At 36.7% G+C, this 24,647-nt stretch overlaps 1 protein-coding gene and 1 pseudogene across 1 annotated transcript in view; both read right to left on the bottom strand.

The window, feature by feature from the left end:
- The window catches only part of LOC138156879 (contactin-associated protein-like 2), a 2,167,135-nt gene that overhangs the window by 1,534,422 nt on the left and 608,066 nt on the right, over positions 1 to 24,647 (bottom strand). The gene's annotated exons all lie outside the window — the stretch shown is intronic.
- Positions 1,921 to 4,015, bottom strand: LOC138156229 (meteorin-like; annotated as a pseudogene).

The raw sequence follows: 24,647 nt of genomic DNA, 5'->3' as shown, positions 1-24,647 counted from the left end.
CCAATTGCCTTGGTCACTAATCTCCTAATAAACAAACAAAGAATGTGAATTACATGGAGCATATTTGTCTCTGAAAGTTGCCCTGGAAATGAACTGTCCAGATGTATTATAATCTCCTTGGCTCCCAAGGAAAGAACTAAAACCAGCCTGTGAAAGTTATTGGAAAAAAGTATTTGGTTAAAAATAAAGGACAGCTGCCCTCCCCTCTTTAGAACTCTCTGAAAATGGAAAGAGCTTTCTTTTGAGATAGTGAGTTCCTCTTCACTGGAAGTTTTTAAGCAGAAGCTATCTGATATTACATCTAGGAGAAGCCACCATTCATTGGTTGGGGAGGTGGGCTAGATGTTCAATAAGGTTTCTTCCCATTCCAGGATTCTAGATTCACTATGTTACTGGGAATCCCTCATTAAAAGGCCATTTCTAGATGGATAAATTGTTAGAATTACAGGTATAAACATTTTATATGCAATCTTTACAAAGGGTGAAGTAAAATGATGAGTTTAGGTGATTATTTAGATGAATTTAAACCCATACCCCAAAGATAAATGCTTGCCTAACTTATTTTGAGTTTCTAAGTTGCATTTCATTATGGGGATTTATGCAGGCAATTATCTCAATTCTGTACTTCACTTTCCCTGCATTGGCATAATTTTTTTTGTTAGCAAGCTGGAGGTGGACAAAAGCATCTGCTACTGTTCTAACCACAGACACTTGGTTCCTAGCTGGAACAATTCCACAACTGAAGAAAAATTCCATATCTGTAACATAACTTGAGAAAAACTGATAAAGTCTGTTAACCATCTATAAATTCTATAGAAAAGACATCAAACACCTGGAGGCTTGAAAACATGTAGATAATTGACTGGACATACTACTTTGTATAAGAAGTTTAGTGTGATACAGAAAAAAGTCTTTGTAATTCCCATTGAAATGTAATTGTGTGGACAAGTCAAATCGATTCAAGTATTGATTCAGTACTTTCTAATATTTGACATCACTGAATAACCCCTTCTTAAAAATCATTCTCTCCCCTCTCCACTCTCTCTCTTCTCTATCCTTTGGAACTGACCTATCTTGGAGGGTAATTATACTTTATACCTACTCTCTCCCACCTTTCTTCAAAAAAGCTTAAATGTCATCTTCTGTAGAAGGCCTCTCCAAGTCATACAGGTACTAGCGTTTTCTCCTCTAAGTTAAGGGAATATAGAATAAGCATTTATGTGGCAACCACTCTGCAAGATGCTTTGACAAATATTATCTCATCTGGCCCTCACAATAACCCTGTGAGGTAGGTCTTATTATTATTTTTTTCACTTGGCAGAGAGTTTAGTTCCCCCAAAAACCACTTTCAGCAAATCCATTTAGTATCAGGATAACTGTAGTATACCCAAGGTCTCTTCTCCACCTTTCTTCCTCCCATCCCTACCATTCCTAACCCAATCCATTAAGTAATTTCCAAGGTGAGATGTCCACCAAGCTGGGGTATCCTGAGATCAGCACCAGTGTCTACCTGGAAAAAGGAAGTTAGTATGATGGAACAATTCAGCTTTCCCCTCTAAGACCTTTTTGATCTGCAAGATCTACAGTATAGGTGGTGCATATCCACTGGGGCAGTCACCTAGGTAATGGTGGTAGTGGTAGGGGAGATCTACACAAGGGGTTATCCTTTATCTCCCTCAACAAAAAGACTTATTTTTTTCTAAGGCTAACATCACCCCTCAAATTAATCACCCAGAGTGTGCCCACTTAACATCTCCCAAGACTGGCATCATTCACTCTCTGCCTAAAACACTAGGATGCATTAGTACGTGCAGAAAGTTGGACCTTGCTGAATATTAAAACAAAAGCTATGATCAAAACAATTCCTTTTTCTTAGAGTACCTCTGGACAGATGACTCAAGGTAGCAACATCAAAGTCTCTTAATCCAGGGCCATTTCACACGTGTTATGGTGAGCAGCCTGGGATGCCTCATGCATACATTAGAAATTCTAGTATTAGGGAGCATAGCCCAGCCAGGCCTCCCCAAAGTGGTTCCAACCAGTGAAGAGGAAGATACCAGGTCCAGGCCTGATTGATGCTACAGTGCAAAGGTGTGAGAATGGTAATAGACACTTGGCTGGAGGACTCAGCTGACTGGAATAATGTGAACTTCTGAGGATGGATGTGAGAAATGCTGACACTGATCACTGACTCCTACAATTCCTGGTCATGAATAACTCCATAGATTGTCCCTTGAACCACAAAACTGCTGGTGCATACAGCCATGAGAACTTCAGCATCACTGCATGGGAATGTAATAGTAATATAATTTGAAGTTCTTTTGTATTGCTAAACTGAGATGTTCTTAGTACCTAGTTCAAATTAAGCCTCTGTTAAAGAAACAGAATATATGAACTCCTGTTGCTGATATAAGAGGAAGAGGCTGAAAAGGGAGGAGCAATACTTTATATAAGGAAAAGCCCCAGAGAAGGAGAGTCAGATCTTCTTAGAGCCAGGTTCTAGAGACTGAGAGAGGTCCAGGCTGGAAAGAATGATTTTTATTTGGGAACCTGGATGAAGTAATTTTGATTCTGGAAACCAGCTGAAATTTCTGCTGAGTCTGAGGGCCAGCTGCAGCAGCTGAGAAGCTGTTGAGGAGCTGTTGAGGAACTGCTGAGTCTGAGGGCCAGCAAAGTTACTGAGGATTTCTGAAGGCCAGCCAAGTTGCTGAGGATTTCCAAGGACTAGATGGAGCTGCAGAAGACTGGGGAAGCATGACTGTGGTGCCATTATTTTATCTGTTTGTGGCTTTAGCCTTGACTTTCCAGGAACAGAGCCTGTGAAGGATATAAGGTGGACTGGATATAACTTCAGCGTGAACAGGGACTTCATGGCGAGCTGGACAAAGAGCTGGGAAGTCTGCATTTGAACCCAGGTAACTGTTTCATGAATACAAGTAGAAGCTGGGACCAAAGAAGGGTATCCAGGGAATCTGAGAGCCTATCCTGAGTAAAGCTGAAAGAAGACTTTACTTGGATACTGTGTTCTGAGAAGATTGTGATTTACTTGTGACCAAGGGGTGGATGGCCTGTGTATTTTCTGATGACTGAATAGTGAAAGATGACTGAATAGTGACTGATATGTAACTTAGTGTGCCCCATGAATGGAGAACTTCAACTTTTGTATTTTGTGACCCTTAAGGATGATTGAATGATTGAGTTACTAAGTGATTGATTGACTAAATGATTTTACTTTTTTCAAAACTTTGTGACCACTGTGGTGAAAACTATGTGGCCATCTTAGTGATAACTTGTTTGAATGCTGTATTTTTATTTTCTGTGATAAGTTGTAACATTGTGAATGTTGTGCCTTTATTTTCTGTGAATGTTTTGCTTTGATTTGTTATTGAATAGTGTTCACTATTCTATGTAATCAGAACCTTGAAAAGCAGTCAACAACAGCATTCAGCATTCTTCTGGAAAGCTGCTAATGCTTGGCTTTACAGGGAGACAGATCCCTTCCATGCTAAGGTTGTGGGCAAAGAGGGGAAGGTGCAGGTGCCAGTACCCTCAAAGTTCATAGCAGAAGGGTGATACCTGGCAACTGATGTCCCAATGTGGGGTAGAATGAACAAACAGTGCCACTATTTTCTGTGGCTGCCAGCCGACACACCAGACCCTGGGTGACCTCTGGGCCTCAGCCAACAACAAATCCAGGAGTCCATCTCTCTCTGCCTAGACTTGGGCCCCATGAAGGGGCCAGAGGACTTGTTGCAGGCTGTGATGTGCCTGGGACTGTGGCCAGCTCTAGCACTGCTTGAGGGAAGCCTGGGAGAAACGGTAAGGCAAAGGGCACCTGCTGGGTACAGCCACTTCAGGGAGGCCTTGGCACAGTGCAGGGATAGCTGCTCCACACTGTTTGTCTCCTGGTGCAAGCCACTCCCTCTCCTGTTGCACTGATCCTCAAGTAGCTGTCCAGGGCCGCAGAGGCCAGGAGACTGCAGCCCAGTAGCCAGAGCAGTGGTGGAAGTGGCATGGTGTGATAGTAATGGCAATTAAAGATTCCCCTGTATTGGCTTGGTTTTCAAATTGATTGTATTAAAACCCAGAGTTTGTTAATCCCACCCGTGGGATGGGCTTGTTGATGTGAAAAGAAAGTCCTGAAGTGGGAGGAGCTGGTGATGTAGATTTGGAGAGACAAGAGAGAGGCGGAAGTTCTTTTTGGAAGCAGCACCTCGTGGAGAGGGAGAGACTAAGAGATTGCTGGTGGCCGCTTTGAATTGCCCTGGACTTTTGAGACCTGCCCCCTGAGCTGCCAAGGACTGAGGAGACATGGCTGTTTTGCTGGTACTTTGTCTGTCTGTTTTGATGTTATTTTGCCAGATTTGTCCACTGGTGAAAGACTGTCCTGTTGAAGAAGTCCTGGAACCTGGCATTTGGTTAAGAAGGCCTGAGACTGTCCTGCAGACAGAGAGTGAATACTGTCCACTGGTGAGGGACAGTACTGAGAGTGAATACTGTCCACTGGTGAGGGACAGTACTGTTGTTGCAGGGGTCTGGAGACTGTCCTGCAGACAGAATGAATACTGTCCACTGGTGAAGGACAGTGCTGTTGTTGCAGGGGTCTGGGAGCCTTTCTGTTGGTTCAGAAGCCCTGAAGAAGGATTTTCTTGTTGTATGTTTACAGAAATCCTGGGAGAGGGCTTTGCTAATGTGTTCAGGGGTTCTAGGACTGTTCTACAGACAGAGGATAAATTCATGAAGGGACTGGCAATGTATCTTATGGCCTTGCTAAGCCTTGTCTCTCCAGGAACTAAGATTGCTGAGAACTTGCCTCGTGTCAAGATGAAGAAAAGACCTCCATTTGGGTATTAAGTGCTGTGTTTAAACTTGATGTAACTCTGGGGTAGATTCAATTGTGATCCAGGGGTGGGGAACTTTTGACCTTTTTGTGTTCTATGGTTGAGCAAATGAATGTATTTTACTTATGTTTGGAAATTAATCTCCATTTGAGAAGAGGGGCTTTGTGGTGGACTTAATTAAGGTATAGCCTAGGGGTGGAGAAGTATTTGGAACAGAGACTTTGTAATTGATTGAATGATTGGAAAGTCCTGGGGTGGGGTAGGCCTTGGAGATGATTTAATCACACTTAGTAAATGCTGTATTTTGAATGATGTCATGTTTTGATCTTCTCTGTTCTGGGTTTGTTACTGAATAAAATAGAGAGCACCTATGCTGGTATTTTGAACCTGGGAAGTTGCCTTTGCTTGGTATTACATTACACGTGGCCAGGTGGCTGGAGTAGAGCCCTGGGGCCCAGGATACTCAGAAGCAGCAGCCCCACTGGAGCCACATCCCCAGACCCTCCCACCAGGCAAACCTCCACCTCTGCTAACCACAGCCTGCATCTTTGCCCTTGGCAGTACTTCAGAGTCTGGGGGAGGTAAGGGGCCCAGCAGCATGTCTCCCGTATGTCTTATTACTACTCCCATTTTATAGTTGAGGAAACTGTGTCAAACAGAAATTAAGTGATTTGACTAGCTGACATTGCTAGTAATATCTGAGACTGGATTGTCAGTAAGGACATCTCTATTCCAAACCCTGCAGTCTGTCCACTGAACTAATAACTGCCTAAGATTAACTTCCATCTATTCTGTATGTATTTTGAATATGCCTAGAATGTATGTGTTGAATCCCTCATTGAAAGGTATCTTTCTTTGAGGCAGAGGAATTTTTATGTTTTCTTTGTTTCTCCCTTGTTTAGTAAAGTCTTTAGCACACAGAAAAACCTTAATGTTGTTCCTTTGATTGATTCACTCTCTTTATACATACTCCCCTCAGGTAATCTCATCCACTCACACTACTACCATCTAGATCAGATCCTTATCACAGGTATAGCTCTGGATTCCTGGCAAATTTAACATAATAAACAGAGTCACTAACAGAGTCAGAAAGCCTGGGCTTCCAAATTTTCCTTGGGAAACAAATGTTAATTATGAATTGCATGCAAAAATATTTGACATAATACTTAGACAAATCTCCATAGAGCTGGGAGCCAGCCCCCTGCAATAATTTACCCACTGCAGTAGGTAAATCAAACAAGATATGTCCTTCTGCTGGTGAGAACTTCTGTTCCTATTGTTAAAAGTCTTGCTGGGCTTCCTTTCAAATAAAGAATAAAGGGGTTCTATTCTGAATGCATATGCCCCTTATAACAATTTTTTCTCTCTGCGTGTTCTCTTGCAGAAATATTATACCATCATTTATTTATCATTGACTTTTTTCTGCTCAGTCTATGTCTGTTATACTTCTTGATTAAGTAGAAAGTTCTAAAATTTGTCCAGATTGGAAATTTTTATTTTTCTGTTCAATCAAATGGGATCCTGTCTCTATAATTATTTTTAGCATTATTTTTACTCATTATTTATAAATATGGGGATTGGAGGAGAGTAAAAAAAAAGTCCCATGGGGTAAAGAGACCATACAGAGCCTAGAGGCAAAGATCCAGGATATCTAACTATAAATTGATGTGCCCAATTTTTATCCCAAAAGAATAAGTCAACACTTAAACCTACAAATTTCCCCTCTAGTCTTTTGCTTTCATTTATACCAGGATTTAATAATCCTGCTAGTTCACATATATAGTTTAAAATGCAATCAGCATGTAAGTATAATTAAGGCTAGGGTATTTCTCAGGACGTCTGGTAATAATATAAACCCCCTGGAAATTTCTATAAGAGTATTTCTCTGGTTCCATTCCTACTAAACCAAGAAGAGGCTATCTGTGAAATCCACATGGCACCAAATAAAAGGAATTTGGATAACAGTGTGGTGTTCCTGTCAAACTTCACTCAAATGATGTTATATTTCAATTTCCAGGGAGTGTAGAGAAATATGGCTTGTGATAAATAAGAGAATGTAAATTGCATGAGCACATTTCTTGGCTCCTACAGTGAACACCAGTGAAAATGGTTGCTGCAATACAAGTAAGCTCTTAATCATGCTGTGTTATCCCCAGAGAATTTTGATTTCTACTTTATTTTGTCTTTTGCATCCCACAAACTACATTCTTAAACTATAGCCAATATGGTTAGCAGTAACCTACATTACCCTTTCAAAAGAACCAAATCAAACCAGGATGAAACAAAATTCTTTGTAGTTTGTTCTATGGGTAACCACACATTCCAGTTATCTGGAAATAAAAGTATTAAAGTTGATTTACTCTTGGCATTATGAGGCCAAATAAAACATTTCTTTCACAGCTGACTTATCTTTCTTTTCTGGAAGTTTTTTTTAAATTTTTTCCCCTGTAATAGTAATGAAATTTGAAAGAGAGAGAGAGAGAGAGAGAGAGAGAGATGAAGCTGTCACTGAACACTGATAATTGGTATAAATTCATTCATTGAGAGAAACACTGGTGTGCTTGTGGTTTTTCAAATATTTATAAGAGAGGAGATGCACCCTGGATAGTCAGATTCCAACTAATTTGTAAAATTCAAACTGAAACTAATAAATAAGCATCAGAGAGGACTCAACACATTGCTTCCCTCTTTCCTTGTCCTCACAGTTCTACAGTCCTTTATGAAGATCTTTGCATTCTGTTCAGACATTGAGATAGTATTAAAAAAAAAACTATTGCTTGGTGGAGCACTGAAAATTATTTTGTATATGCATATGTGATATCTTTTGTTTCTGAAAACCATTTTTGAAAAAAAAAAAGAGACATTTTTGGCCTAAAGTCCTTGGTTGCTTTTACAAAAAACACAAAAGTTAGGTCATACTATAAAACTTATGCACACACAAAAAATAATATGACAATAATAAACATATTTACACTGGGAGTGGGGAGGGGATAGTTGACAGCACTAGGCCAAAAGCCTAGTACCAATTATAATTGTGGTTCTTGTCTCAGGGCATCAAATCTCATTAATATTGGATTTCACAAGGATTTATTGTAAAAGGAAACAACAGAGGTCAAGCCAGGTTTTTTTTGTTTGTTTTAATGGAACATAATGATATTAACCTTTTCCATATTTAAAGAAAATGAAAGAAAGATAAACTCCATATTTGCCATAGGGATAGGGACTGGATAATAATAACATGGATTATAATAATAACCCATTATATAATAATAATAATATAATAACAAAAATAACATGGATTAATACTATGGATATTAGGGATTCTCTGAGGAGGAAACTTCTTAAACAATGCAGGTCCCTAACTTCTCTGCAAAATAATAGCTTAAGGAAGGGGGTCAAACTGGGGGCCTACAGGCAGTAAGTAGGCAGCAAAATTCTGGGTGGCCAGAACCAGATTAAAATGTAACTGAGAAATGTTTAACAGGATAAATAGAAATATAATTCAACATAGACAATGAGAATTTTGGTTTTCTAAGTCAATATGTGGGGTTTATTTTCTGTTTGATTTTGACAACACTGGGTCAGAGAATTGTCTAAATCACAGAGATATTAAGGTACTTACTCCATAATACATGTTAGAGAGAGAATTTGAATCTACTTTTTCTTGTGCTAAACCTGGTTTTGTCCATTGACCATGCAAAGTAAATGTGTACCAAAACAAAATTTATTTTGGAACTTTAATAATGTGCCCACATTGAGAACCTTGATTTTACAAATGACTCACATGAAAGAACAACAGATAATTTTAATCTGGAGTTCCATGAATGCCTGGAGCAGTTGCCTTCTGTTCTCTCAATTCAGAACACACAGGAAGTGATGAATTTAGGGAGGATTTTTAATGCATTTTTCTGGAGCATTATAGGTGTCCAGAATATTTATTTGACCTTTCCTTTAAAAGCCTTTGCAGGTAGAGCCACTAACACAGAGGAAGAGTGATGTAATCTATTAACAAATTAGCATGGGAACTGTTTCCACAAAGGTGGCTCTACACATCTATAACTAAATAAATCTGATAGGTTTGCCTAGATTTGAGAACAATTAAGGGACTTGATCAAGATCACAGAGCTTATAAGTGCCTGATCCATGATTTTCGCTCAGGTCTCCAACTCTCGAAATCTTTCCACTGCACCATGTTGTCTCTCCTTTCTGTTACGCTGATATGGAATTCTAAATGTATTTCTCCATGAAACTTATCTTTATACATGGTAGTTAAGAACAGCTGAAATAGTACTATGTGTTCTATACATTAGCTACATGGTAGTTTAATTAGGCTTCTTTGGGTTAGACTCAAGACCTAAGTATCATTTATGACATTTTCTCCTTGAAAGCATTTCCAAACAACGTTAGGGACAAAATCTGCTCAAAAAGTGGGATGGCCTATTTTTCATAAGTTTATGATATAATAATATAACTACTGTGAAAAGTGATGATAAAACTATAGAAAGAAATACAGCTGTATAGCATAGCTATAATTATAGTGGAAAAGAGGAACCTTCAGATCATACAACCAATTATTGAAGAAAGATTTAATATTCCATTTATCCAGAGCTAAAGAATTAAAAATCAGTACAAACACAGTTCAAATTACTTCCTGTAACCACTACTAACCTACTCCAAACAACCCAAAACTACCAGATTAATGAACAAATTAATTTTCAATTAATTGATTTATTATCCAACTGAAACAGTTTTGATTCTAAATTTTACTCAATCCCCAACTGATATAATCTTGAACATATTGATAACCAACATTTTTGTTGTTATTTTTTGAGTTCGAAAATTGATGGATTTTTACCTTCACTTAAAAAAAAAAAAGAACAATCCTGAGTGCTGCCTACAATTTGAACCCACAGATAATGGTGCATGAATGTGTTCTCATTAGGGTGGTATACTTACATGACCTAAAATGACTACCAATATGAAATGGCAATTCAGATTGGTTAATCTTGTATATTTGTAAGGAATTACATGTTGTACATAGTAGATTTATACTTTCATATGCAATCATTTTTTTAGCGTACTATTTTATTGAAATGCTTGTTTTCTTCCTTAAATTGAAAATAAAATAAAATAAAATAAAACATTTATCAGGAACATAAAATCTTTCAACACTTTGCTGGGTTCTGGGAATACTACAACAAAAATATAACCATTATTTCCCTCAAAGCTTTTGCATTCTACTTGAAAAAAATTAAATGTTCATAGACAAGTAAATATAAAATATATAAAAAGTAAATTTTAAAAATATTAATTTTGATGGAATGGGGACAGCCTCAGCAAGTGGTAAAGCTTTTTACTGGAAGTGGTACTTGAGGTGAATTATAAAGGAGTTTAGGATTTCAAGAGGTATAGATGAGAAGAGTGAGCATTCCTGTTATGCAATACACCTTGCACAGAAGGATGTTATGCATGGGGAATGGATAGTAAGCTGATCTGGCTGGAATAAACAGAAAAACTATTTGAGAAAATGTGAAATAAGTGAAATCAGAAAGACATCTAAAAGCAAGACTATGAAGAGCTTGACATGTTAAATGGAGAAATTTATGTTTTATCCTGGAGGAAATAAGGGACCAGTGAATATTTTCTGAGCAGGTCAAGTATGTACCTAGACCGATAGTTTATCCATATAAATATGTCAACTATGTGAATAATTAATTAGAAAGGAAAGAGAATGGAGAGAGGGAAAATAATTAGGAGACCATTCCAATAATCTAAGAAAAAACTAATGAAGGTCTAAACTAGGATGGTGATTATTTGAGGAGATAAAAAGGAAAGAACAAAATATAGGAAAAGTGGAAGTAACAATACTTAAAAATTAGTGTAAGAAAAGTAGGAAGAGATAGAGTCACTTCAAGTTGTTTATTGGAGTGACTGGAAGCCTCAGTCTCTTTTTCAGATTTGGAAACTACTCGGCATTTATCTAAAGGCATATCATTTACTGATACTTCTATGTTTACAAGTGATTAATATAAAAGAAAAAATTGAATTTATTAGAACACTTGTTATGTACAGAGTCCTGAAACAGGGAATGGGGAGATCAAAGGTGTAGATAAAAACATATGTCCCTAACTTCATGGCACATATATGAATAACTAGAATACAAAATAATACATTATAAGTTTATAAGAGAAGTGTGAGCAAAGTTCACTGCGAATTATGGGTTATGGAGGAGAGGTTATAAGTGAAAGGAAATATCAGGGAAAGTTTTATAGATGAAGGCATACTTAGCTTGGCTTTGAAACCTGCTTAGAATTCAAAAGATGGGGGAGGAGGGTCTCTTCCAGGCATGAAGAAGAGTATGAGACAAAGAAGAGATTCAGGGAAGTCTAGAGTGTGTATAGAAGCCAGTGAATTGTGTATTTTGACTAGAAGATAAATTATGCGAGGGAAAGAAGTAAGAGGCAAAGGCTGGAAAGTTAGAAAGACAATATAATTTCATAATGGATAGAGTATTAAACTTAGGGTCAGGAAGACCTGGTCTCAAATCTTGCTTGTAAAACTTACTAGTTGTGTTACCTCCAGCAAATTAGTTTTTCTTTGAGCTTCAATTTACTCATCCATGAAATGAGAGGGCTGGACTTTCCTGCTAATGGTATATATGACTCCTTCAGACAAACCAAATAAATCAACAAGAATCAGCAATGATAATAACACATCCAAGAACTTTGTGCCAGAGAATCCTTTAATAGCTTAACACTTCCACGGTGTGTTGCCTAGATTCATAATTGAGGGAACTTTCAGTTCCTTTAGTTCCTAAATTTTAGTTAGAAATTACAGGTAAAAAAGGCATTTTTTCAACATCCAAGTTCACAAGTCCTCAAAATCTATCCCTAGATAAGAACACTTGTTTTAGGACAATGGTTTATAAAGTGTTTTAAAATACCATTACTCTATCAGTAAAATAATAATAATAATTTCAAGCATATTATCCCATTAAACATATTAACTTACTTAGAAATCACATAAATATATTGATGTATTAAACTATAAAACTGATAGAAAATATACATTAAAAAAGGATATGATAATGAAGCATTATTTTGAAAATATACTTGGAAGGTATAACCAACATGGTGGAGTAAAGGCCTTGACTCACCTGAACTCTCCCCCCAAACCCTTCAAATTCCTTTAAATAATGACTCTACACAAATACTAGAGTGGCAAAGTGCACAAAAAAGATGGAGTGAAACAATTTTCCAGTCCAAGACAATTTAGAAGATTGACAGAAAGGTCTGTTGCACCAGGGTAAGCAGGAGGAAAGTTCAGCACAGGCCTTACCGGTACAGACTAGGCCTCAGCAAATCAGGAACAGGCCTTGGGAGTGGCAGCAGTGGCAAATTCCTGACCTCTAAGTCCACAGAAACCAAAGATAAGACAGGAAAGGTCTGTTCCACCTGGATGAGAGTGGAGCAGAGTCCATTGTAGGCCTTACCAACACAGCCATGGTCCCAGCCCCAGCACAACAGTAATGGGCCTTGGGGGTGACTGAATAAGCAGTGGCAACTGCTATTCCAGGAGTTCTCAGCCTATAGGGGGACAAACAACTGGTAAAAAAGGATATTACAAGCATTTCTTTATAAGCACTGAGGCAGAACTCTGTTGCTTTGAACATACTTGGATCTGGGTTATAGTACTGGGTGGCAGTATCAGGGTAAGAAGGAGCACTAGCATAGCAGAGCTTGTGGCCAAAGTGGTACAGTGATCCTCCTCCCAATTCCAGGGCAGAAAAGAGTGGTCATGGTCACTCACAGACCAGAGTACAAGCCAGGAGAATAGTAAACACCTCTCATTATATCATACTACCATGGAAGAACAGGAAATTTATAGGTCCCTAGAAGTGTTGCTGGAGATGGCTGCACAAAAGTCCTGAAGCTTGGGACAGTGCATACTCCACCATGGAAGCAGAGATCTACTTTACTAAAGAGTTAAAGGTCAAGTAATCGGCTGGGGAAATGAGCAAAAAGCAGAAAAAAAATATTGTCCATAGAAATTTACAATGGTGACAAGGAAGATCAAAACACACACTCAGAAGAAAATAACAAAGTCAAAGCTTCTACATCCAAAGCCCCAAGAAAAATATGAATTGTTCTCAGGCCATGAAAGAGCTCAAAAATAATTTTGAAAATCAAATAAGATAATTAGAGGAAAAATTGGGCACAGAAAATACTGTAATGCAAGAAAATAATGAATAACAAGTCAACATCTTGTTTAAGGAGACACAAAAAATATAAAAAAAAATTAAAAACTGAGTAGGTAAATTGGTAAAAGAGGTCTAAAAAACCCATGAGAAGAAAATCTTAGAAAGCCAAATTGGTGAAATAAAAAAAAGAGACATAAAAATTCATTGAAGAAAAAATAAATACTTAAAAAGTTAAACTGGCCAAATGGAAAAGGATATACAAAAGATCACTGAAGAAAATAAATCCTTAAGAATTAAAATTAAGGGGAGGCTATGTGGCATAGTGAATAGAGCACCAAACCTAGAGGCAGAGGACCTGAGTTCAAATCTGACCTCAGCCACATAACACTTATTAGCTGTGTGACCTTGGGCGAGTCATTTAGCCCCAATTACCCTGCCTTCCTCCCTCCAAAAAGCAAAAAAAAAATTACAATTAAGTAAATGAAAGCTAATGACTATGAGAAATCAAGAAACGGCAAAACAAAGCCAAAAGAATGATAAAAAAAAAAAAAAGGGGGGGAAGATGTGGAATATTTCACTGGAGAAAAACAACTGATCTGGATAACATATCCAGGAATGATAATTTAAATATTATTGGACTAGCTGAAAACCATGATCAAAAATAGAGCCTAGACATCATATTTCAAGAAATTATTGAGGAAAAACTTTCCCCTATATTCTGGAACCAAAAGGTAAAATAGAAATCAAAAGAATCCACGAAATACCTCCTGAAAGAAATCCCAGAATGAAAACTCCCAGGAATATTATAGCTTTTCTATTGCTCCCAGGTCAAGGAGTCAATATGTAAAACAATCAGAAAGAAATAATTCAAATATTATGGAACCATAGTGAGGATAACCCAGGATTTAGCAGCTTCAACATTAAAGGTTCTGAGGACTAAGCATATGATACTATGGAGGGCAAAGGAGCTAGGATTACAACCATGAATAATATGCCCAGCAAAACTGAGAATAATTCTTCAGGAGTTTTAAAAATGGATATTCAATAAAATAAAGGACTTTCAAGCATTCTTGATGAAAAGATCAGAGCTGAATAGAAAAACTGACTCAAGCATGAAAAGATAAACAAGAAAGGGAAATCATTAGAGACTTAATAAGGTTAAGCTGTTTACATTCCTACATGGGAAAATGATACATGTAACTCATAAGAACTTTCCAATTATTAGGGTAATTAGAAGAAATATATATAGACAGAGGGCATTGGTGTAGATTATAAAGGGATGATATCTAAAAAATAAGGAGGTGAGAAAGAAATGTAATAGGAGAAAAGTAAATGGAGAGCTAGATGGCATAAAATATCTCACAAGAAAGTGGCAAGGAAGAGAGGGGAAGAAAAGGGGAATGAGTAAACCTTACTCCCATTAGAACTGGCTGAAAGGAGGCCAGGTGGTTCAGCGAGTAAGAGCACCGGCCCCAGGGTCAGGATTACCTGGGATAGACTATGGGCTCAGATACTTAGCACCACACCCAGAAATAACTGGCTGTGTAAACTTGAGCAAGTTACTTAATCTCAATTGCTTTAAAAAAAATCCACATCTATTTTGGGGCGGCCAGGTAGCACAGCGAGTAAGAGCACCGGCTCCAGTGTCGGGACGACCTGGGGATCAAATCCGGGCTCAGACACTTAGAATCCACCCAGAAACACCTAGCCATGTAACCTTGAGCAAGTTACTTAACCCCAATTGCTTAAAAAAAAAAGAACTGGCTGAAAAAAGAAATAACATACATACTCAGTTTCATATAGACTTCTATCTTACCCTACAGGAAAGTAGGAGGGAAAGGAGGAAGAGAATGATGGAAGGGATACAAGGGAGGGCAGATAGGGGAATGTAATAGTCAGAAACAAAACATGTTTGAGGAGGGACAGGGTGAAAGAAGAGAGAGAATAGAACAAAACAGGGGACAGGATGAAAAGAAATACAGTTATTATTAGCAATTGTGAAAAAAAAAACAGGTTTCTCTGATAAAGACCTCATTTCAATTTATAAAAAACAAGAGCCATTCACCAACTGATAAATTATAAAAAAATATGAAAAGTTTTCAGATGAAGTAATCAGAGCTATGTATAGCCATATGGGAAAAAAAGTACTCCAACTCACTACTCATGGGAGAAATGCAAATTAAAACAATTCTAAGGTACTGCTTTATACCTATCCCTTCCCTTTTCATCCCTTTTCTTGCTTTTCCTTCCCTATTCCTCCCTAATGGCTAATAGAATAGAAAAGGAAAATGACACATGTTGGAGGGAATGTGGGAGAAATAATACATTGATGCACTATTGGTGGACTTGTCAACTGATTCAACCATTCTGTAGAGTAATTTGGAACTATGCCCAAAAGGCTACAAATCTCATGTATACTCTTTGACCTAGCAATACCACTAGTAGGTCTGTATCCATAAAAAAAAAAACAAAAAAGGAAAAGGATCTATATATACAAAAATATTTGTAACAGCTCTTTTCTGGTGGCAAATTATTGGAAATTGAGGGGATGCTCATCAACTGTGGAATGGCTAAACGAATTGTAGTATATGATCAAGATGAAGTACTATCAATGCTGTAAGATATGATGAGCAGGATGCTCTTAGAAAAACCTATAAAGACTTACATTAGCTGATGCACAGTGAAATGTTCTGTGCAGAAAGTGGCAGCAACATTATAAGATGTTGGATGACTCAGCTATTATCAGTAATATAAGCAAGACAGCTCTGAAAAACTTAAGAAAAATGCTATCCATCCCCAGAGAAAGAACTGATGGTGTCTGAAAACAGATTGAAACATACTTTTTTGTCTGTTTTCTTTAATAACATGATTTATGGAAATGTTTTGCATGATTACACATGTATAAACTAAATTGATAAATGAAATTGATAAACTAAATTCTCAATGAAGGAGGGTAAAAAGGGAAGAAGGAAGAAAATTTGGACTTCAGAGTTCTAAAAATGAATATTAAAAATTCATTTTACATGTAACTGTGGAAAAATAAAATATAAAACAAAAAAGAATACATTATACTTATTAGTAGTACACAAAAATTTTGTTCTTACTAAAATCTTGCTAATAATGATATTTTTGTGAGATCAACACAAGAAAATATGTTTCCTTACTGTCGAAAATTTTGCTTTAGTACTTTGTAACACAATGATTCAAAAATTAATGTCTGAGTTCAGTTTGTTTTGATGCTTGGCTTTAATGATTAACATACCTAAAAATGCCATATTTCTACACACATGTTTACAGATATGTATACATGTGTATATCTAAATGAAATACACTGTTAAATATGCTGAGTAAATCATGATACTCATTTTTATTTATCAAATATGCAATGAAATTGCAATTATGAAATTTAGCTAGTAAATTTCTATCTTCCCTTATAATTGTTCTTAGGGTGTTGTTTTTTAACAAATTAATCCAAAATCCATGGAAATTCTTAATCTGGAAAATTTTTGAATGAATCAGAAAATTCTATTTGTGACTTCTTTAAATGTATAGAAATAAGAATTTTTAAAAGTGGAACAACAATACAACAATTTTCTGTACACTAGATAAGGGTAAGTATCCAGAAAGAAAGGGGGATTTACACTGTCAAATGCAACAAAGAGGCCAGGAAGGATAAAGACTGAGAAAAGATAATCAGATTTGGCAATTAAGAAATCAATGGTATTTTAGTAAAGAACAATTTCAGTGCAATGAGGAATCAAAAATGTTGTCATTTATCCGCTTCAAAAATAAAGGACAAACAACAATAACATTCTGTCATATTACAAAATGGTTCTCTGGATGCAAAGTTTATGGAAACTTGTGCCAGCAGAAAAGTCAGATAGAATTGAGTACACATTATTTTAAAGGAAAATAATTAAAAAAAACCCCACAAGTATATTACCTGTTTTGCTGTGTTTGGATATAAATAAATGTGTGATTTACAGTGAATTCATGTTTGTGTTGCATAAGCCCAGCACCTCTACAGAGTCACTATCATCTTCTGCTATTTCTAAAAACCTCTGTGGATAACATTAGACAAAAGTATTCCCTTAGTGTCTGACAGCTCTGAGAAAATACTTTTGTTTTCAAAGGCATTTTTCATTCTGTGGTTCTCTACACCTGTCTTGGGGGTTGATATTTTTTTCTATCTCAAAGATGGGAAAGGAGGTTTCACTTTATCACTGGTCATTTTTTTCCCGTAGGTTGGTCCAGTGATGTCATCTTTGTATGAAATAATTTTCATCCTTTTCCTAGAAAGGTGAATGATCCTCCACATCTTTGGGTAGGATGATAAGCATGCTCAAGTAATTAATTTGGAAGAAAAGCTCAGAATTTTATTGCTTCAACATTTCACGGAGCTCTGAGAAAATATAGCTTCCATACTTAAAAACTGAATTGGTTTAGTTTTAATTTTTTTTATTCTGAAAGGACATTTTTTTGGTCACAACAGATACTTGTGTTTTTCAAAGTTTACCAGGCAGGTAGGACAGGGGAATGGCAAAGGAATATTATGCCTTACTTTCAACAAATTACCTTACAGCTTTCTCATACTGTATTTTTTAATAAGTTGGAGAGAGATAAGCGAAATATGAGGTAGAAGATGTATTTATACAAAATATCTAAAAAAAACTTAGCACAGTTTTGAGCTTTAAGAACATGAAATTCATAAATGCTAAAAATAACTAAATATCAAATGAAAGGTTGATTAACTTTTAAATCAACATTTTCTTAATATGATTCAACATAACCACTATCTGATACTATATACATGATTTTAGACAATTTTTGAGCATTGTAAAAACATTCATATTTCCTGCTCATATAATGAAGGGAATGAATGTAATCTCAGGCTTTAGATTTTTCAAAGAATGAGGTTTTGATGCATGTGCATCAGTTTTGCTCTATGGAGATAGACTGGGTTACTATTGGTGGCTAATCAAGAAATGACAAGAAGGAAAAGAAACTTGGCAGAGATAGAAATAACTGCTTCAACTAGAAAACTGGCAACCTCATTCCAGGATACATAAAGGAAGAAAGAGAAAGGGAGACAGATAAACACATAAAGAGATGTTGAAATATGAATAATATGAGTTGATAGAACTCCTGGGAGACTGACTTAGTCTTATCAATTAAAATAAGATACAAGGTCATTTGTCAAGACAGTGAAGAAAAGGGTTGAAGATTTGAAAATAGGTAAGCTTTTGTAAGAAAGTTTTTGTAGGAAATGTGATAGGGACTTAATGTAATGACAAGCAAAATACATGTTTTTCCTTTTTATCTGGATTGAGCTTTAGCTAATCAAGTGCCTTTGAGCCTCACCTTTATTATATCAAGAATCTTTGACTGGAAACAGTAAATATTGTATTACCCTGAAGAGCCCTAATGAATTTGAAGCTCTCCCCTCTCCTTAATAGGTTAAATATAATCATATGGGGGATCTGTGGGAAGAGCTTGCAAAACAGTGGAACAGAAAGCGTGGGGCAAAGAAGGGCAGAGAAGAGAAAAGCACAAGCAGAGCTGGGAGCAAGCAGAACTGAAAGAGAGAATGCTTGTGATGTTGGTGCTCTGTATGTGTATCTGTGTAACTTTATCAGATGGAACCACTGTCTGTTGTTCTATATTGGTTTCTCAGACAGAAAGTGAAATGAGATGATAACAATGGGGTAATGTGTGTACATATTGTTGTAGCATGTAAAATGTTGTTTTCCTAGAAATAGAAACTTTGAAGAGCTTGGAGTGGAGCAGTCCCCATGAATTGAGATATGAAACAGGAGCAGAGAGCTGCCTATGTGTGAATCCAGGCAAGAGTTGGGAGCATCAGTCCATGGTGGAGGAGCTGTAGGATTTGGAAGCTAGCCTTGAGCCAAGATGAAAGAGGACTTTACTTTAGATACCCTGTATTGACTGATGAGATGTGTAATATACTGTGACCTAGGGGTGGATGGTGTTTGTACTTTCTGGTACCCCTTAAAGATAACTATAAGGTACACTGAATGATATATTTAAGACCATGTGACCATCTAAGTAATAAACTGTTATGTTATGTTGTTGTGAATGTTATGTTTTAGTTTCTTGAATGTTGTGTTTTAGTTTTTTGCTGAACAAATAGAAACTTCATTATACTATGCAATTAGACGCTTAAAGTTATTTGTAGAAGAAATCCTCAGGAGAGCTGCTCATGATTGGTTTTACAGTAGTTAATAAATGAATCAAATTATGATTGTGTAACAGTGACATCTCAAATGAGGTTAGATGAAATAAATTTGTAGAAAACCTAGTTATCAGGATTTCACAATTTACTACAAAAGCAATTAATAGGGAAGGCAGATAGAGAATCCAGGGTAAGGTATTACTGGGGGGGGCACTAAATGTTGAGGTATCATAGAAGAAGAAGACAAAGTATATTTATGAAATGGCAAACTATACCATAAATGCTATGGGAGGCATGAAGCAAATCCAGAATAGGTGTAATAGAATAAGTGAAGAGAGACCTGAGGTCAAGATGAGCTTAAAGAGTAGGTTCAGGGAGCCAAGATGGAGGACTAGAAGCATCAACTTGCTGAGCTCCCACCTGAAGCACCTCCAATACCTGTAAAATATGAGCCTAAACAAATTTCAGAGATACAGAACCCACAAGGTGACATAGAGAAAAAAAAAAATCTCCCACTGAAGGAAGCCAGGCAAGCCAACAGGAAGGATATCTTGCATCAAGCTGGAAGCTGAGACAGTATCACACAAGTGGTAGGGGCCCAGACCAGGGCAGCCCCACCTAGTGGCCCAGATGGGCCAGAGCAGACTTCAGGAGAGTGAATGACCAGCAGCTGTGGTGGTTTACAGACTTATCAACCCATAAAACCCAAAGAGAAAATAAAAATCAGCAGGGTACTCTGTTGGAACTGGGTGATGGAAGAGCATGGTCTGGCTCCTGTCCCGGGGTGAGAGGTGTCAGAGGCATTGTGGCTGCAGCTGCTGCCATCTGGATGCCTTTGGAGCTCCTGGCTTACAGATTGTAGGGGAACCAAGCATCCATTCAGAGGGTAATCAATCTTGCTTTGACCTTCTTGGATCTGGGTCACAGTCTTAGGCGGTGGTCTTGGGATGAGAAAAGCCAATTTTCCAGATCTTGTGGTGACTTTAGAGAGGATGCCCACCTCAGACTGCTGATAAAATTTGTAAAAACACCAGCAATTTGGGACAAATCTCTCTCCACTCTGAAAGCAGAGTTCTACTGTGGCAAAGAGCTCAAAAGTCAATTAATTGGCTGGCAAGATGAGCAAGCAGAGGAAGCATAATCAAACCACAGAATACCTTTTTGGGGACAAAAACGATCAAATCATGAAACCAGAAGAAGTCAACAAAGTCAAAACTCCTGAATCATAAACTTCCAAGAAAAACATGAATTGTTTACAGGCCATGGAGGAGCTCAGGAAGGATTTTGAAACTCAAGTAAGATAAGTGGAGGAAAAATTGGGAAGAAAAATGAGAATTATGAAAAAAAAACCAACATGAAAAGTGACTCAACAGTCTGTAAAAGGAGACCAAAAAAATACTGTAAAAATAACACCTTAAAAAAGACTAACACGAAAGGCAAAAGAGGCCCAAAAAGGCAATAAGGAGTAGAATGCCTTAAAAAGCAGAATTGCCCAGATGGAAAAGGAATTTCAAATACTCACTGAAGAGAATAATTATTTCAAACTTAGATTGGTGCAACTGGAAGCTAATGACTTTATGAGAAATCAAGATAGTCTAAGACAGATCTAAACAAATGAAAAAAATAGAAGGCAATGTGAAATATCTCATTGGAAAAAAACTCTGACATGGAAAATAGATGCAGGAGAGATTATTTTAAAAATTATTGTACTACCTTAATGCCACGATAAAAAAGAACCTAGAAATCTTCCTTCAAGAAATTATCGAGCAAAATTGCCCTGATATTCTTGAACCAGAGGGCAAAATATCCCCAAAATAAAACTCATAGGAATATCATAGTCAAATTTCAGAGCTCCCAGGTCAAGGAGAAAATATTACAAGCTGCCAGGAAGAAATAATTTGAGCATTGTGGAAACACAAATAGAATAACACAAGACTTAGCAGCTTCTACATTAGGGGACTGAAGGGCTTGGGATATGATAATCTGAAGGTCAAAGGAGCTAGGATTAAAACCAAGAACTACCTACCCGGGAAAACAGAGTATAGTGCTTCAGGAGAAAATATGGTCATTCAGTGAAATAGAGGACTTTCAACATTCTTGATGAAAAAAAAAAACAGAACTGAAAAGAAAATTTGACTTTCAAATACAAGAAGCAAGAGAAGCATAAGAAGATAAATAGGAAAAAGAAATCATAAGAAACTTGTTAAAGGTGAACTATTTCCATTCCTACATGGAAAAATGATCATTGCAACTCATGAGACTTTTCTAAAAATGAGGATTGTTGAAGTGAATTATACATACACACACAAACACAAACACACACATGTATATATATGTATATGTGCATACATATATGTATATATAGGAGGCTATGTGTGTATAAATACATATGAGTGTGTGTATATGTGTGTACATGTACACATAGACAGAATGCACAGGATCAGTTGAATAGGAAGGGATGATATCCAAAAATAAAATTAAGAGGTGAAAGAGGAATATATTGGAAAGAGAAAGGGAAAGTTAGAATAAGGTAAATTGTCTCATATAAAAAAGGAAAGAGAAAACTGTTACAATGGAGGGAAAGAGGAATGAGGTGAAAGGGAATGGATCAACCTTTCTCTCTTTGAATTTGGCTTAAGGAGGGAATAATATACAAACTCAATTGGGTACCTTACCCTACAGGAAAGTAGGGGGGAAGGGGATAATAGTGGGTATGATAGAAGGGAGGAAAGGGTAGGTAGAAAGACACAAATTTGTAAAGGGACAGGGACAAAGTAGAAAATAGAATAACTGGGGGGCAGGATAGGATGAAAGGAAATAGAGTTAGTCTTTCACAATATATCTATAATGTAAACGCTTTGTGTAACTACACATGTACAACCTATGTGGAATTGCTTGACTTCCCAGTGGGGGTAGGTGAGGAAGGAAGAAGGGAAAGAATCTGCAAATCAAAGTTTTAAAAACAAATGTTAAAAAATAAAATAAATTGTTTTTTTTCCCCATGCAACTGGGAAATAAGATATATATGTACTGGGGTATTGAAATCCATCTTGTCCTACTAGAAAGTTAGGGGGGTCATGAGGGAGGATATAAGAGATACCATATTGGGGGAAGGGGTACTCAGTAGGCTTGCTACTTTGTGGTATGTTATGGGAATGGGAATTTAAGATCTTCCTTGCCCCCTAGGCCCTTTGATAGGCTTAAGTGCACCTGGAGCCTGTGGATGCCCACAGGAATGCCCACACCTTGGTGCTCTGTGATTGGGCAGTGTCTCAAAAGGGTTGTTACATTGTCTGAGCCAGGAGAAGGCTATATAAACACTGATATGAGGCTTTGTTTTGGGCCTCACTTTGAGAATTGTATGATTTCACCAGATGAGACTCTGGAAGCCATTGAGGCCCTGGCTTTGAAAAACCCAGATGTTGATGCTTCCCTCTCTGGTAATTGTGACTACATATGGATGTCATGGTCAGACAGTTGGAGTCCTGCCTGCTTAAATGTTTCTCTGTCTTCTTGTAATCTCTGCTTGTAACCTCTGTATTCTCTGAAGTTCAGGGTGTTGACCTTTTTCCCCTGAAATAGATCATAAAAAGGGAAAAGCATCCCCATGTACAAAAACATTTATAGCAGCTCTTTTTGTGGTGGCAAAGAATTGGAAATTGAAGGGATACCTATCAATTGGGGAATGCCTAAACAGTTGTAGTAGATGAATGAAATGGAATACTATTGTTTTATTAGAAATGATGAGTAGGCAGACTTCAGAAATAAACCTGGAAAGACTTACATGAAATGATGTTGACTGAAGTGAGTAGAACCTGGAGAACATTGTACAGCAAGAGCAAAGTTGTGTGGTGGTTAACTATGATAGACATCTCTTTTCATCAATACAGTGATCCAAAACAATTTCAAAATACTGATGATGGAAAATGCTAACTAACCACATCCAAAGAAAGAGCTATAGAGTCTGATTTCAGATCAAAGCATACTATTTTCCCTTTTAAAAATTTAGTGGTTTTCCCTTTTGTCCTGATTCTTCTTTCACAACATGACTGATGTGGATATATGTTTAACATGATTGTACATGTGTAATTTATATTAGATTGCTTGTTGTCTTGGGGAAGGGGAGAGAAAGGAGGAAGGGAGAAAAATTTGGAACTTAAATTTTTCTGAAGGTGAATGTTGAAAACTGTCTTTACATATAATTGAAAAAAATGTTATTAGTAAAACAAAAACCACAGTGTAAAACACTGTGCTAGTTAATGGAAGAATACGAAGTTTGAATAAGATATCTGCCTTTATGTACCTTATGATCTGGTAAGAGAATAAGATACATATGTAATTGTATTAAAAAATGCATGATAAATGTATCAGAGAAGGAAAACAAATAAAAGCAATAGCTTTATAATGTCTTTGGTTTATTTTAGGCCTTACAGATATGTGATATTCTATTCACAACTATTAATAGGCATATTTAAGGCATAGGCAAAAGAAGTTAGAAGGGATTTCTTATTTACATTATGTAAATTTCCATTCTAGCTAATTTTCATACTGTACCTTAGTAATCATTCTGATCTTTCCAGTTGTCAGGGATTTAGAAAAAAAAAATCTCTCCAGATTTTACACATGACAGAATAAAAATATGCTTTCAATTTTATCATATTTTTGAGTGATTTGTTTTTTTTCTGACGATACATTCTTAGTCAAGCTATATAAACATTACATACAAAACTAAAATATATATAAATATATATATGTACTCCGTCTTCCAAACCCTTACTTCAAAAAGAAACCTTTCCGTTAGTATAACATAGAATCAGAGAATCAGAAATCTAGAGGTGGAAGCTATAATAAAATCATCTGGTCCAGCCTTTCATTTCTAAATTCACTTCCACTCAAACCACTGAAAACACATGACTGTCTCCTGGAAACAAATCCAGCTGAAGATCAATAACCAATTCCAGGGTTAAATAACTCAATATCTGGCTTAAACTTTCCTCCTTTCTAGACAAATTCCCTTGTTAGACTCGAAACTAATTTCCTTTTTAAGTACCTTCAGTGGAGATAAGAACATTACCTCAGGACTATTTATTGTTTCTTCTTAAGAACAACAATACCCTGGGGATTCAATTATATAGGGTGACACCAATATTATTTTCCTATCCTATTTTGTATCTTCTGTATCTCAGAAGTCATTTATTCTTCTTTACATACATTTTCCCTACTGATTTTTCTTTTCTTTCTTTTTTTTTGGGGGGGGGGCGAGAACTATTTCTCTAATTTGACAATATTGAAATTTAGCCCAGTTCATTATGATTCACTGACTAGGATTAAACACAACCTACAGATAGATAGATAGATAGATAGATAGATAGATAGATAGATAGATAGATAGATAGATAGATAGATAGATAGA

Source organism: Petaurus breviceps, unplaced genomic scaffold (genome assembly GCF_028583685.1).
Source record: "Petaurus breviceps papuanus isolate PSGF00001 unplaced genomic scaffold, PetGlider_PUasm1.0 110, whole genome shotgun sequence".
NCBI lineage: Eukaryota > Metazoa > Chordata > Mammalia > Diprotodontia > Petauridae > Petaurus > Petaurus breviceps.
This window is presented reverse-complemented; position numbering and strand designations above follow the sequence as displayed.